Source organism: Aulonocara stuartgranti (genome assembly GCF_965226115.1).
Source record: "Aulonocara stuartgranti genome assembly, chromosome: 16".
Classification (NCBI taxonomy): Eukaryota; Metazoa; Chordata; class Actinopteri; order Cichliformes; family Cichlidae; genus Aulonocara; species Aulonocara stuartgranti.
In genome coordinates, this window is record NC_138952.1 from 11,957,762 (window position 1) to 11,975,160 (window position 17,399).

General features: G+C 37.4%; 1 long non-coding RNA gene across 1 annotated transcript; it reads left to right on the plus strand.

The window, feature by feature from the left end:
- Window positions 1-1,792: 1,792 nt before the first annotated feature.
- Window positions 1,793-4,316, plus strand: LOC309691359. The gene is made up of 3 exons (XR_014271968.1): window positions 1,793-1,950; window positions 2,131-2,232; window positions 3,443-4,316. It is a non-coding gene; the product is annotated as an uncharacterized lncRNA (long non-coding RNA).
- The last annotated feature ends 13,083 nt before the right edge of the window (window positions 4,317-17,399 follow it).

Below are 17,399 nucleotides of genomic sequence, written 5' to 3' on the forward strand. Positions count from 1 at the left end.
TTACAAGAAGGTTTTTAGCGTAACTGAAAGGTAATGTGCAGATTTTAAAAACACTGGATGATGGGAGAGTATAAACATCAGGCTAAATTCTGTATAAACAATTTAAATCAATATTTCTTAGAAAAACAATGGACAAATTTACATATAACAAAACAAAATGAGGAGAGAGAACCACAGAACCTCAACAAACCAAGGTCTCATCTATGGTAAAAATGGCATATTGACTTCAAAACCAGCAGCATATCATTTTCAGGGTCTTTGATGAGCAGTTCACACACAAAAAAAAGCCTTGAAAGCTTGAGATTCCTTTCAGAAGAAGAACTGGCGCACGGAGAACGGAGCGAGAGCCAGCCAATATGCACTGTCTGGTTCCAGCATCGGGTAGGCAATGACACACGCACATGCATACACACCTACAATAACCCGCATACATGTCAGGCACACAAACTGAAAGGAATGTGGATATTTCACAAGTCCTACAGTATTACTGAACAGCTGTATTGAAATATATCGACTAGAACGCATACACACACTGCATTGGCCTGCTGTATTATTGATGTAAGTCATTGTTCTCCTCTCAGCACCGTTACTCCATAGACAACCCTGGCCAATAGGGGTGCTGTTGGTGAGACTTTAGTGACCCCATCTGGCAGAGGATTGGTTCAAACGTTCAACCAAAGAGAACAGAGTATAAAAACAGATAGACCACCCACCAACGACAACAGTTACGATTGGATAATCCACCCCTATGTCCAATTGTTAGTTATCTTCCTCACTCAAACAAGTTTGCCTTTGTTGTTGAAGGGTTTCTTGGTAGTGTGTGGGCTCAAGTGTGGAGCAAAGAGGAAATTGGAAACTGCTGATCTCTGTCTGGCAAATAAAGAGCAGCAGTCTACATCGGGCTGTCAGCTTGGTTATGCCACCCACTCTGATAGCACTGCCTCTTCAGTTAAGAGCAGACTTTCACTGAGACTGAATTTGAGGCCTTCGGCTGGATCAAATGTAAGATTTCTGAATGGTTTTTGTGTATACACGTGGTTGTGGATATTTATGAAGAAGACTGAAGTGTACACCATGTGCTTGTTTACATTCATATGCATATGGAAATGTGTGCTTATGTAAATTCATCATCTTCAGTGGTTCTTTGTTTAGGGTAGTGTCTTGATGACTTGCAAAATAAATTCAAATCAGAGCAACTCCAAATTAAGTAGTTGCCTTCCTGGAAAAGTTGGTAAAACTAATTTAAAACAATTCATACAAATCCTGCACTCCTTAAAGCCTACATAGTAACGTCTGAATTAGGACTCATCAAAATGTGACAAGATAAATGTTAAGATGAATAAAATAACAGGAAGGAAATGGAAAAATCTTTTTACTGCATTTCATGGTTAAAAAATAATACTGTATTCTGTTATTAAGATACAAATGAAATAGAATATAATATAGGCAAATGACTTGTACCAAAACAGAATTTTTCCATGAATATTGTCAAAGTACTTTTTAGTTTAAATACATACATTGGGGGGGGGGGGGGGGGGGGGAAATAGACTAATCTCTGTGTTTGCATGGCTATGTGCTGTTCCATGCATTTTTCTTCTTGTGTATTTAGGAATTACAAGTACATTTAAAGAATACGCCTACTTTTATGAATGCACATATATCTGAGGGTAAATGCTATGGACAATCCTGCCAGTGCAGTTAGCTGGTACTGTGACTCTGCTGTGGATCAGGAAAGGTTGTCTGAAGGTAGAGGAAGGATTAGAGCACTTCAAAGCAATGCTCACTTCTAAGCTGGCTGATGCAAAATCCGCTTTGTGCAAATGGACAGCCGGCACTCCAAAAAGAAAAAAAAAAATCCAAGCCCGAAGGAGTTGAGGACAACTCGGCTATATTCTCAATATAGCGTAATGCTGACGTTACTTGAAACAGATACTATTTGAAAACTTATGTGTGAGTATAAATTATTATTATTTTTTTTTTAATCATGAACTCAATAAGTTTTTTGGTTGGATATAATTTTGTACTACTATTAAAATGTTTCTGCAATTAAGGTTTAAAATGACCAAAATAATTTTGCAAGAATTTTAAATATCCTTAAAAATCAAAGTTTTTGTGTTTTTTATTTGGCAGCATTGGAGCACCACGTAAGAGTAACCAGACATTGTGCAATACAGTTTCAGCAGGTGATAGAAAGATCCTGGTCAGAATACAGTGGCCAGCAAGGCCGCTTCGGTAAGTCTTAAATCACTGGGAAACAAGACCGCCGCTCTGATGGATGTGCACAGCACACCCCGAATCAAAAAACCTCTTATCTGTCTCTAAGAAGAGATGCTTAAAAACAGACATGTGGGCTGAGTCATGCATACAAGAAGTGCACGTTTGCATGCATGCAAATAAACATTTGCACAAAACTACACAAAGAGTCACACGTGTAGTAAAAAGAGGAACAAAGCATAAGCAAAACAGTCCAGCAGATTTATGTGACTAAAGGTGCTGTGGTCAGGTGAATAAATTGGTTAGCTGGCAAAGTGGGTGGGTTCAGTAGCTTCAGTGGCCAAGACAAACCTTCTAATCATTCCAATAGACTGGCAGATTTATGCTGATAAATTATATCTGGGAATAAAATGCATGTGCAATAAGAGTCCTGCACAACTAGGCGAGATCAACAGTAAGGGTCCAAAGAAAAGCAGGAGGACGATGGTTCCAATGAAAGAAGCAGTTTACTCTTCTCCCAATAGAAATGCAATTAAAGCAAAGGTCTCTCAGCAAACTTTACCACATTCAGCAATTCCTGTTTTTCCCCTCTCTGTGTCTTTGTGAGTGCTAACAGAAATATTAATGTTGGGGACATAAAGATGAGAACGGTGGTGTTTAAGTTTTATGTTTTTTTGTATATTCACTGAATTTTTGTGGCTGTATCAGAAAATGCTTGGATACAAAATTAGATAATTGGTAATGATGTACAGAGGCTATAAAGTCAAATGTTGATTTACTCGTACACTTCAGCTGTAACACCCTGTATTAACCAAACCTTCAGTTCTGGTCCCAGTCAAATCCTGTAGGTAAATGGTATGTCACTAAAAACAAAATCAGTGACCAATTTACTTACGAGTTTTCCTTTTTCCCCACTAGCCCCAAATCTGAGCACCTGCAATAACAAATAAGCAATATGTTAAACTATCTAGTGTTGGAGTACCTCATTCACATAACAGAATTACACTGTAAATGACTGAAAGTGAACTGTATCACAATAACTGTATTAAGTTTAAAGCGAAAATGTCAAAAAAAGAAGAAAAGTAATAGAAAAGTGCTAAAGTTCCATTTTTTAAAAAAAGAAAGAAAATATCAAAAACAAAAGGACTTTAAAACAAGCCAGGCCTGGGTTTTGTTTTTTGGTGTTTTTTTTCCAGGTGAAGATTTTTTTTCCTGTGCTTTTTTCCAGTGTGAACAAGCTGGATCCTTGCCAGGCCTTTACAGTGCTGTGGTATTTTGGACGAAGTCAATATGGAGTAGCGCTTATGCATGTTGTGTTTATCCAAACAGATCTGATTTCTGCCAGATTTTCCCTGCCAGCTCCTCTCTTTTTATTCTGTACTTTGTTTTTTCAGTCAGAATAAGTTAAAGCTTCTTTGTGGAGCAAACTATCCCATGCAGACCCAGGAAGCGTCTTATAATGAGCATAGAGCCACAACAAAAACCTTTTATTTAAAACAAATATTTCAGTCTGTTAATAATTATAGTAAACCTTTTAGTGTTTCTCCATAGTCCCAATTAAGTGTGTTTTATGATTAAAACATTCATGACTTTTCTGAAGTTGGATATTTATTATACTTTCAAACCCTTCCATGATTTGTTATTGTGGTGAACCCTGTGTATATTCCCTGTGGAACCATAATGGCTCGGTAACCCATTGATTAATTGTTAAAAAGGAGTATCTATAACACAATTTATTTATGTTTTTGTACTCACGTAAATCAAGCAGGGCAGAACCCAATAATTGGGTGAAATAATGTTGACGCTGCTGAGTTAACCCAAAACTCAGAAATAGCATCACATCAATAGAAATGGGCACACTAACTTACACAAACAGTAGATGTAGATTAAAAATGGTTCATGCATCGTTGTGATCTGCATGTTATATGTAATGGCACAGTTTAAATGAAAATTGACATTTTAGATACATATGCAAAACTATAACAGTAAAATTCTTCTGTATTCCATTAAGGCATATTTATTGACAGATCAATCTACAATCAAAGATGTAATAGCAACGAGTAAACCATTAAAGAGACAAATTATTTTATGCTGAAATATTTCATATACCGTAGGTTTTCACTCAGGATTCATAGACTTTGCATTAAAATACAACTGATTTTAGGTTCTTTAGTTTTCTTGAGTTTTTCTACTGATCAGTACCGAAAGAGTCTTAGATTAATTACATGTTAATTTTCCTCTGAACTCATGTGTGTATAGGAATACGATTTTTTTTTTCTCTGATTTGCTTTTCTAAAAATGTGCGTTGTGTTACAAAGCCTGACCAGTTTGAACTGTCTGAGACAGCTGGCCGCACCAAAGCAATCTCAGCGATCACTGGACATGTCGTCATCATTCTCCTTATGTCAGGCCCCAGAACGAAGAATCCGTGGGATTAGCATGGTTTGTATTTGTTGACAGACCAACGACAGGCCAGATCGAGAGGCAGGGTTTTATACTCTTCCACACCCAACACTGCACTATATTTGGTCTTTGAAGGGTGAGTGATTCCATATTGAATGAATATACTATATTTTCTTGCCAAAAGTGAGTGGAAATCCCCAAATATTCTCAGTTACTGTGAGCTATTCATGGCCAGATGGGAACTACAGGCTGTTATGAGGAGTCAGTTGTTCATCCAACAAAGAAAAAAAAAGTTTTTTTTCAACTGTCCATCAATAAATTTTTTCTTTTTCATCCATTTCTTTTCTAAAATTATTATTTTTTGGCATTTTGGCCTTGACAAGGGATCATACTTATAGTTTGTGTCTTGTATTTTTTAGGGCACATAAATAGTGCTGCGACATGTAACAAAACCAGCATCCAGTTTAACCCTTAAGACTACAGAATATGACACGGAAAAATAAGTGGCTACACAATAAGCAGGGCTGTAAATATACAGTAACTACAGCACGCACTGCATTGTATGCAATAAAGACATATAACACACTTTCCCCGTGATTTATTTTGTCACTTTCAAAATCTTTAATGGAATTGGAACCACTTAAAATTTTTCAAATGCCACATGTCATGTTCATGACAACACATCAAAGAGCAATTATAGTAAATGTGATTTTAAACAGTTGCAGATGTCACTTTGTATGACACTGATCTATAGTCCTGCTCTGTGCTACCAGCAGGTAGGCAGCACCAACCTTTAACTGAGTCACCGTGTGCATGGCTGCATTGATTAGGTGTGACTACTCCGGTCAGGGGCCAATTTGGGGTCGCCAGAGGGTCAAGCGTGTTGTCCAATATAACAGCGGGATCTCTGGACTGGAATGGGCCAGTATCCTGGCAACAGGCACCTCCTCCCCACCCCGAACCATGAGAGTACCCATCCCGTGGTGATTGAGAATGCAGGGCTCCATTCTCTTTTCATCAGCTTCAGTTCATCTGTTCCTATAACTTGGCCCAGATGAATTAACCTGAACAATGGAGGCAGAGGGTCAGTAAAGTGTTCGACATTGTCAAAGAGCGCAATTAAAGTGAATGTTCAGTTTGTACCGTTTTTGTGTGAAAACACGTTTAATGCTTTCCCTTTGTAGTTGTACTGTGCAGAACAATGAAACAAAATCAAACTGACATTCATTTTTTTAATCAATGACTGTCTCCAAAAAAATCCGTTGTACAGATGCCTTGTGCCTAAACTCTATACAAAATGTACAGAATACTTTGATGCCATGTTTTCTTATTCCACAAAGAAATATAAACCTGACCTAGAATAAATCGTTCCACCATACATGTGTGTTTTGTTTGTGTCTGCTTTGTAAATTGTAACTCAAATCTCAGCGAACCAAACAGCCACATTGCATCACAGGCCTGTGCACTTATAGACAATCGCTAAGTAAACTCAATGCAGTGCCATCAAAATGTCCCACTGATTTGTTTTCAAGCTACTCAAATAGGTCATTATATTAGAATAACATATGTCTTGCTATCTAATAATGTCAAGTGAATTACAAAGTGATTTGAAATGAAGAGGAGTCAGCAATTCCAGGATTACATGCTCAGTTGAATTCAATAAGCCAGTGTGTACTGTAATAGGAAACCACAGAAAAATCCATACTTACCGCATCATCTGATAAAAATGTCTGCTTGCTGCTCTGCAGGCTTCTGTTAAAGCCATTAAATACCTTGGTTTTCCTGCTAATTCCAAAATAATATTCTGAATACAAAAGAGCATTAACAGACAACAGACGTAAATGATCTTGCAATAATCAAATATTTATTAAAAATGCAATTAACTACAGATCATTAACACTGTCTGCCTGGCTGGACAACAATATGAGAAACAGAAGGATAAAATGCATTCGTTTCAGTGATCTTTCCACGCAAAAGGCTGTAAAAGTCAGAGGGAGAGAAATATGGGACTTCAAGGAAAACTCTATATAACCAGTATAACACCTATGACTATTTTTAGCTTATTACTGTTAAACTAACAAAACTAAACCTTTTCCAAAGACGTGCATTCTTTAAATTTGTTCTGTGAGGCACAACTTTTAATTTAAAAGTCTCCAATTCCAAAGTGCATTGTTTGGCTAGTAGTTAGCAAGTATTTGCAGACAAATCCAATGGGCAATTACTTCCATCCACTTCCATCCAAACGATGGACAATTATGGCACCCAGAATTAACAACAAAAGGACTCACAAGGAGGTTTTTGGCACAGCACTTTGTTTGCGACCAATTTCAACTGGTCACTAGCAGCAACCTCCAGAACCTGCTTAGCAACATTTCAAAGAATACATGTTTTCTTTCCTAGAGAGGATGATAAGACATCCTTGTGATAGAGTAGAAACTCCCACAACACGTACATGGACCCCTAGTGAGGGACTACACCAAGCACAAAGCCTGACCTCTTGGAACACTTGACCAGGAACAACCAGTCCCTAGTTCATGATACTAATAAAGCTAATGTCTGTCAGCTGGTTTACACAACCATAAGTGCAACCTATCTAGGCAACCCCTTGTTTCCAAACGTCTTTACAGCTGTACGGCTCTTTCTTTGGCATCCCCTTGAAGTCTGTGTATGAGTGTGTGTGTGCGTGCGCAGATAGACGAGTTGCTACATCTGTATAAAGACTGTGATTTGCACTTCTTTATTCCAAATATTTGCTCTCCCTGTATCTGATAATAATGACTATTTTCTCCCAGTTCCCTCAGATTGAAATCGGGTGTGTTTGACCGAGTGTGTAACTTGAATATGTGCGAGTGTGTGTCCAAGTTAGTCTCAGTAATTGGGCCGGCTCTGCTCTCCCGGGGAGCTCCCGAAGGTAGAAAAACTCAACGTTCCATTACATCCTCCTGTTCGCTCCTTTCATTCAATTCGTCACACACCTCCTCTTCACCCTGCAAGTGTTTGCACCTGCGTGTATGTAGTGTTTGTGTACGTGTGCCTGGTTATTGAGTGTGTGTATGGTTATGAGTTTGCTGAGAGTGGTATGTCCTTGTTTGTGCGTGTTTTTTGGGGGTTGGGGTGTCTCATAATGAAGCCATATGGCCTGTCTGTTAGCATGCGAGCTGCCAGCACTCAGAGCTGAGATGCTGGCAAAAAGCACTAAGATCAGACGTGAGTGGCATACTCCTGTCTTCTTCTCTTTCCCATCCCTGCTCTTCTTCTTTACCCTCCCCTCCCTTCTTCTTCTCCTCTCTGTGCTCCTCCTCTTTCCTTCTGTTGTTTGCTACCCATCTTTCTGTCCCTATCTCGTCTCGTGCCTACTCCCATCATTCTTCTCATCATCTCATATGTACTTTATTCATTTGTGCATATCCCCAGTTTTTTCCCCCCTCTATTTCCATTTACTCGCATCTTCCCTTATCTTTTTTGTGCTAACACCCACTACTTAGTTCTCCTCTTCCCTCCTTTGTTCTTCACATTAGACCCTGTTGTTTTCGCGTCTCCCTCTCTCTCTTCCAATCAGATTAACTGGTGTGAAACGATCCATTTCCACAATTTCCTCTGAAGCCTGGAGAGGAGACTGTGGTCTGACCTAAATTTACATGTAAGGGAGGGAATCTAGATGACAGCACATGAAGGAGGGAGAGAGAGAAAGACCAAGAGATGAGGAGTGGGTGTCTCTGTCCGTCAGGGACTTTCTCTGGACAGTAAGAAAAGTTTTATACTTCTGTTGAATACCTTCAATCAAAATGTCAAAATAATGAGTCCAACACCTGCCAGTTGTTCTATTTTAATATGAGCTCGTTAACTGAGCCTAATGAATGTATCACATTTTAATTGTAGTAGGAGAAGAAATATGATTAGAAATTATTTTAAAAATAGGGTAGTATTATTTTAACTTTTTATGTCTAACTATGTCTAACTAAATGAAAGCATTAATATACTGTAACCTAAGTTAGAATCATTTTTTATTATTATTAAAATATGTATTTAGTACGTTTGGGATCAAAGGTGAGAAACAGCTTACATTTATTTACCTTTTGTAAATAAGAATCAGAAAATAATAATCCATAAAAACCCTCAATAATATTTATCATTACTTATTGTTACTTGTTGTAGGGTTTTACCTTACAAGATAAATCCCGTAAAACGACCGATGTTCTGATTTGACACTAAAAAAAATTGAAATTAATTAAATTGAATTGAACGGAATAATTTTCAGCCTGCATTTTCACATAAGTGGTCGTATTTATTTGCACAGAGTAGTTGTTTTAACTTAAATTAGAACTTTCATTTGAATATTTTTTTTCTTTTGATTTGACACGTTTAAATTGTGGCATGGAGGTGAAAAAAGAGAGAAGCAATTAAAAGAAATGTTACATCAAACAAGAATGAGGACCCTTAAGTTTAATTTTGAAGGAGGGCAACCTCTTTACAACCAAAATTGTTTGTGCATAAAGAATTTAAAAGAACAGAAGATATCGATTTAGGTTTTATACTTTAATAATCTTTTACCTGTAAATATTTTACTTTTTCTTCTGGGGGATGTAGTTTAGATTAATTATTATTAATTATTATTATATTAAGTGGTATAACTGTTATCAGTGTACATTGTGACCAACACATAACATTAAAAAGTTTGCAGTTTATTACTATTAAGATATAACTTTATTGTTATAAAATTTATTTTGACTGTACGGGTTAAGCTTCACTTTTGAATCCAAATTGCAGAAGAGCAACTGAACAGTTTTAGAAATGTATACGATATTTTTTGGTGGAGAGAAAATTTAACTCGTATAGTTAATTTAATTGTTTGCTTGTTTTTTCTAAGTCTGTACCAAACCTGTTGCAGTTGAACACTGCCTATAATTATGTTTAATATTAGTCAGGTAAATATCAGTTGATTGAATCACATAAATGTGAGTTGATCTGTTGAAAATATCTTTGAGTAAAGCTTTTAGTAAAAGAAAATACATATTTATGTATTTATTGGTGTAAGCTAGAATAACAGGATTTAATTCAATTCTTACTGACAGAAAAAATGTGAAAGTTAACCTAAACATCCATCCCATAAGACTGGAAAATATGTCCTGTCAATCCACAATGTATTTACAATAAAACACTTAAAATGTATGAGGTGTGATAAATGTATATGTTATGTACAGTGCAAGTTTTTTTGTGTTTGTGTGTTAGTGTGTGTTTTTAAGTGATGTACCTCGTGTGAAGTACTGTTGTACAAAGCAAGAGAGTTATTCAGAAGAAGAACTTTATCCAGGAACTATCTCTGTGTTTTCTTAATCTGTTCATCTCGGGCTCTCCCTCTTTCTCTATTTTTGTCTGCCATGTGTTCTCCACAGGGAGCAGGGGAGGTAGACTGCTTTCGCATGCATGGGTGTGAGAGGAAGATTCAACACCCCTTCACTTGCTGAGACACACATGGATGACTTAGTTTGTGTGAAAAACCCTCACGCAATGGAACGAGACAGTCTGTCCCAGAGTCAGAGGAGAGAGTGGGCCTTCCTCTCTGTACGTATGTTGACTATTTGTTAGCATAAGGCTGCTACTGTATGTATGCATGTATGCGCCTGTGTGTTTCCTTTTCAGCTTCCTGGCACGAGCAAGGCCCGTGTTTGCCAGTGTTCCTGTATGTGGGATGACTGCAGCTTGCGTGATCAGAACAAAGCAAGAGAGCATGACAGAAAATCCCTCAATACCCGGCCTTTAAAAAATGCAGGAGGCCAACGCACGCAGAAGCAAGTAAGGTAAATGTATAAATTATGGACCAAAAAAGTCTGCTTCAAAAAGAGGGAGAGATCCCCCACATGAGGCAACAAACTTTATTGCATGTGAAGACAGAGCACCGACAGCTGCGGAGTGCTTGCTAGAGTTCCTTCACTCCGTCTTGCTAAATAATGAGCCAGCACCTTTCTAATAAATGGACCGTGTAGAGCTCCTCTTGCATATTGTTGGCATTTAGCCAGTACAGTTCACATACACACTGGCCTGCGAGAAAAAGTTGAAATTTTGAATGTAGTTTCACTTTTGGCTATTTATCTGCAAACTTATAAAAATATGTTGTTTATAGTATTAATAAATATAACTTTACATACAGAAATGAATCTAAACGGAATATTTTTTAAAGCTTTGAACTAAAAGAAAAGTACATTAAAAATATATATAAACCGATTAGAAAAATCAAAGCAAACGTTATAAATATATATGTGGGGCTCGGATGTTTTTTAAGCAAAAAATAAAAAGGTTCCTATTTTAGTCTTTTAATATTGGAGTTTTTAACAATAGTATATAACATTATATTGTGGTGTGTCAAAGAAAAGTGCTTTGGTGTATTTTGCTGGTAATTTGCTGCCTTACCAGTTTTTTTAGGTAAGTATTTAAGTATTTTATTTTTTTAAATTCTGTTTTTTTAATCTTAAAAAAAAGAAATATAAAAAAAAACAGTTAGACCTGAAGAGAAGGATTACTAAAAATCTACCGATAAGAAAATTGTTGTTAATGTTAATTTTCTTTTTAAGACATTATAAGAAAATAACATCTATTTCTGTATTTTAGAGTAGTTGTTAGTAGTTGTTTGACTTTTTAACTGTTTCTCGCAGTGATGGTCGACTTCTACATTGCAGAGTTTCATATTAGAAGAGAAGAGACTGGCTTGTTTCTGGCTTGTCGAATTTCCCAGAGGAACCCACCCGAGGGATTAATAAAGTTCTATCTTATCTTATCTTATCTTATCTTGTTGAAATCAAATTAAAATTCATTTTGTTATAAAATATATTTCTAACTAAAATATCGTTTTCTGATGGTAAAAAGGTCCTTTGCTGTTACTGATCAATGTTCCTGTCTTTCCTTTAACAACTAATTATCCAAGAAATTATGATTGCTGTAAACCTTTTTTACTACATGCGCTGGACAATTTATTTTAGTAATTTTACCTTAGATGAAGAATTCTTAAATGTACATAAAACTGAAATGTGATCTTTAAAAAACGAACAATTTTGAAAAGCATTTTAGGGGAAGCCCTTAACTACATCACACACTATGTTGTAGCTTACACAGGGACTTACATTTACCCATTTCATTTGTACAGAAATGAATAAGGGGACTGCAGTATAATAAATGTATAACTATTATTATATTCGCTTTTATTAGCTTTTATTAAGAGCCCATAATTTTTCTTTTCTTTTGGGAGAAATTGTTTTTTGGGGCATTTCTTTTAAAAATTGTAAAATGACTATGTTTATGAATCAGTACACAAAAAACTGTTCTGAAATCACCTCATGAAAGCACATAACCAATGCTTCATGTCAGACTAGCAAATGATGCAGCCACTTTCCCTTTATGCTCTCAGAGTCTGTGTGTTATTTTGTGCAAACGTGCAGAAAATGTGGGTTTGTCCGTGTATGCGTAACGTGCACATGCGCATTGGACAGGCTTCCTGGAGTCCTCTTTAAACTGTGCATCAAAGCATGACTAACAAGTCAGCACACAAGTCGGTCCTTGCCTGCCATGACATTGTGGCGTCATCGCTGGGATTTAGATGTCACCTATCATCGTTCAGGCAGGGTCGGATAATCTTCACCATACATTTGCATGGCAACATACTGTAGCAACTCACTTTACCATTATTACTTGTGGTAAAGAGATTCATCTCAAATAACATTCATCAACACAGTAAGTCAACCCAAATCTAACTGTATTTGTCTCATCCTCCATCACAACCTAACAAATAAAGAGCACCTGAAACAAGAGAAGAAGAAAAAACCTATATGTATTGTAGGGATATAACTGAATTAAATAGACATTATTAACATAAATGATTGTAATGTGTATGCAAACCATTTATTAGGATATTTAGGAAATTTAACAGTAAAAACAGGGTATTTACAGTAAAGTGTTGCTTGGAGCTGGACACAGGGGTAAGGTTATAAACAATAACAATAACAATAACGATTTCACTCCTATGGTACTTAACATTGTGCAGAAGTTCTCTACTCACCTTTCTGAAGGTGCAAGTTGCAAAAATATTTGTTTGATACGTAGGGCTGTGAATTATTCAGGAATTATTTAATAATGCAGAGAAGTGAGGAGGAGACTCAAAACCATGGCAGTAAAAACTGCTCAGGCTGGCTGCCTGTAAGCTCTTGCCACAGATACAAAATGTATTGCCCTATCTCTTTCTAATTGGCAGCAATACCTACTCTTTGCAGACATGCAATTTTCACTCACACTTCATTTTGCACTTAAATAGTCTCTTACACATGCTCCATTACTAAGCAAAGTAGAAAAAATGCAAATTTGCTCATTTGCTTTTCCCATAAACTGGATGTCCCCTGAATGCACCAGGAATAACACATAACTCAGTAGCACTAAGTGCACAAATTGCATTTAAGTGTGTGTGTGCACTTGTGCGTGCGCGCGTGTGGGAATCTGCATTAATCTGGGGATCCTGCAGATACCGCTTTGCCGACAAGCGCTATCATTATACAACAGCTGTACTTGTCACCAAACAGAAAAGGCCCAAGAAAAGTAAAGCTAAGATGATAAAACATCCCCTCCCACATATACACACACGCATCACACATATATACACACGTACACACACACACACACACAACTGGGTTGATCTGTTTAGGTGAGTCACCACTTCTTAAAGCAGCAGTAGGTGGTTATGGCAGCAGCTTTAAATAGACAGCATAAAGCCCTGAGTCAATTGGTAAAGTAACAGAGAGTGACAGAGAGAGGGAGAGGGAAAGAGAGAGAGAGAGAATTAGACAGTGAACACAGGAAAATGAGAGATTGGGAGTGTATTTGAGTTGTGCTGAGTGTGTCGTGCTGAGCTCGAGGGCTAGGAATCATCTCACATCCGTCATGGAGGCTGGTTGTAGGGTCAAACTCAGTACTGTGGCGAATGGCCCTGTTATCACACAGCTTTACATTCGCTGCGCTGCCTTTTCTCAAAGGCAGCAAAACAGGGCTGGAAGAAAACCAAAAATAGAGACGCCCAATTAGAACTGTTCCCAAAGCTTTGATGGAATTAGCAGTGAAAGGAGGCTTGCATAACCCACCCTCCCAAAATGTGCAGACAGCATATGCAACACTTGTCCTATTTACTGGAAATGAGTCCTGGGTCAATTTTATGGTTCTGTGAAAAAAAATTACATAAACAAAATGTGCGGCAGGTAATGCCACGTTGTTGTCGTTTAGTTTTGTGAGACATATTTTGTCTATTGTAGCATTACCTTTGGCCTCATAAAATGCTGACCAGGAACTGGTGTAGCTTACAAATATAAAGATGTGAATCCTGGTGTAGATCCTGCTCATCAGCAGCAGCTTGCCTGGTTGCCTCAGGCAATATAGCCTCAGACTGCTGAAGAAAGAGGCTCACAGATATTTCATCAGATTCATTTATATATATAGCACTTTTAGCCAAGGACTAACACAAGTCTAAGCCCAGGCAGCAACACTTTATTCTACAGGGAAAAGCAGGAATCAGATTTATTAATATAAAAATGAATACTGAAATAGCATATTTGAAATCTGTGCATAACACCTTATAAATAAGCTTTCGCACACCGAAAAAATCTTTCAATTGAATGAAAATTTGCAGAATTAAATTTGTGATTATAAGGCATTTTTGAATGCAACATAAGTTGATGAATATTGAATGGCTGTTTACATTTTACAAGGTTCAACAAAAGATGTTCATCCACAAAGTGACACATTGTGCACAAGCACACAGACACCAATGCAAAGACCTTAGGGATTTGATCATAACTCAGAGGGCAGCAGATTGTATGATATATATATATTCCAGTGGGAGTTGTAAAAGAAATACTTTTTCAATCTATAATAAATAAAACTGATGATAATGATCAGCTGGAAGATGAAGGTTTTTCCCATGATGTATCGTTTTTATAGATTTTCAGTGGCTTGTATAGTTAAAAAACATGTAAATGTACATTTTTCTTTTTTTACAAGTGTAAGAAGTAACATGTATGTATCATGAAATGTATTAGTAATCAATGGGTGACCGCTGACAGGAAAATAAACACGACCATTTACAGTTGTGGTCAACAGTTTATCAATATCTGTTGACCTTTGGGAGTTTTAATTATTTCTTTGAACTCTTATTTTTCTGTGGTGGAATGATTGTACAACATGTTTATCTTTTAAAAACAGAGAATTGGATGTGCAGGTTTGAATTTATTCAGGATTTTTATAAGCTCAGAGTTCAGGTAATGTAATCTTTTTTTTTCTTTATTAAATGTTTCAGTTACTTGTATTTATTTTTTTATTTGAGACCATCCCCAACTTTCATGACAAGCTGGTAATAAAGGTAACGTGAAAGGGGCCAACTTGCTGGTGTAAAGATTGGACTTGATTAGCCCAGCAGAGGCCAAATATGGAGACATATAAAAATGGAAGGGTGAGGAAAAAATAGGGAAATATTACAGCAAATAACGGGTTAAGTTTGAAGGGGCAACTCCCCTCCTCTTCCCTACCCAAGCAGACAAAAAGAGCGTGAGGGAGCAAGAAAATGAAGATTTTTGGGGGGCATCCTCCTCCTTTTTCCAAGCAAGGAGTTGGATGTGGGTGGTGGAGGTGGAGCAAGTCAGGGGGTGGCGAAGAGCGCCGCCGAGCATGCCTAATCGGACAGGACAGTTCCTGCTTATTATAGAACCAAGCACAGATAATAAAATCTGAATCAAACTGCTAGCTGAGAGCCGCGAGAGAACCGCCTCCTCTTCAATTTTTAAAGTTATGGCAGCGCTTGACACTGGGGTGGATCGTATAACACCAGTTTGCGTGCAAATACTTACTTAGCGAGCCAACACGGCCCAAATCTGCAAGGCCGACATGCAGGTGAGCGGCACTACAGCTCTCTAATTACACCACAGCCCCAACAGCTCTCTTCTTCGTAGTTTGTCCCATCACTCCCCTGCCTCACCAACTCACCAACAGTCACGATTTGAGTGTTGACAGTTTATTACCTTCTATTACTTTTAGTGAGAGTAGTGAATCTGAGGATGAATTCATGTTTCGGTTGCTGGGAACTGGTAGCACTCGAATAAACACTGAAGTGCCCAAATATACAAGCAGACAGGGCAGAGGAGAGCAAGTAAGAACAGAGGCACAAACAGTCAAGAGGAAGCTGGCAGCTCTGTGTGAGTTGCAAGCCAACCTTTATCTTTTTTAAATTATGCTCATATGCAGCTGATTTAAATTAGCAAAACACATTTTCCGAAAAAATGTAAAGACGCCCGGATGAAGTTGTTCATCTGCATATCAAACCCAGCTAAATCTGCACTGCCAAAGCTTTTGAATAGTTTTTTTTTGTATAAATTGGTTGTGGCAACTCTAGTATGTTAAAGATTAGTTTATACTGTAGGAAACCAGACACAAATTTGGATTGCTATGTAATGCAGACAAACAATTTGTACAGTCATCTACAGGCGCAATTTACACCCATCTCTTTTACTCCTTACTGCTTACGGGACAGTTAACATGCATATGCTCTGACTGTTATATATTGAAGAGTAAAAAAGCAACTGAATACATGAAGGGACGTTATAATTGGACTGTCCTGCAGAACTGATTTACTTCAGGGAATTTTATACATGACGAGTTAGGCATCATAACATCTTTAAGCTTAATAGTTCTGAAGTAATGTCTTATGTACATGAGTATGGGTTATGTAAATCCCTATAAATAGTAGTCTTTGCTAACCTGGACTAGATCCACTTTTTCCTTTGCTGTAGTGCTAAGTGTTATTACAGGTCTAATTTATGACATAACTCATCAGTGAAGCTCAGTGTATAGTTTAGAGGTATAGTAATTGTTTCCAGTTTGTGAATAGAATTTGCATAAAAATCAGACCTTTTATTTCAGTCTGTCCTTTATTCAAGGCAGTTAAGCCCAAACCTATGGAATATATTTTGTTTTTCTGTAAATGCACGTCTCATCAAAATCCTCATGCTGCAGCTCTCTTTGGTCTTCAGCTGGTGACTCATTCAAACTTCTCTTGCTTGTAGTGAATTAAATTTAAAAAGTAGATACCTTGTATTATTGTTCTGAGTGATGTTTAAGTGTTAACTTGAAATACAATAGAATGAAATAGAAAACGTGTCTATGAATTTATTATGAATCTTCTTTTTTTTTCATTCCCATTACAGCTGCTATCATCCATTGTATTCAACAACGGCCAACTTTTTGCTCTCCTGGTGGTGGGTGGGTGTACCAACTGTGGATCTGCCATCAGCTGCAGTGCTTAGCCAGTCCCAAACTATACATTTTGTTTTTCATCATCTCTCTTCTGCATATCCGACTGTGTGTCTGTTGGTATATTGTACATTTAATGCCAGTAATAACTGCCAGAATCCACAGAAACTTTTGTTTTTGGTGCCAGATCTGAAGATGTGCCCCCATGCAGGGCTGTATGCATCTGGTGGTATAATAAAAGTTAGCTACAGTGAGGGTCGGAAGAACATTCAGTGACTCTTAGTGTGGCATCATAAAGGATACTTTGGATGTTTATAATTAAAATAATGACAAACTCCCGCTCATTTTCTTGTGCCATAGAAAAATCAATATCTGGTACGCGCTTCAAAGCACTCAGGGGTGGGGATTTGCAAGGGGTGAAAACTGGCAAACAAACACGGCATTTAAACTGGGTTGTGAAGATTAATCATGTGTTCAGTATGTATTGCACTGAAGACAAAAACTCTATTCAT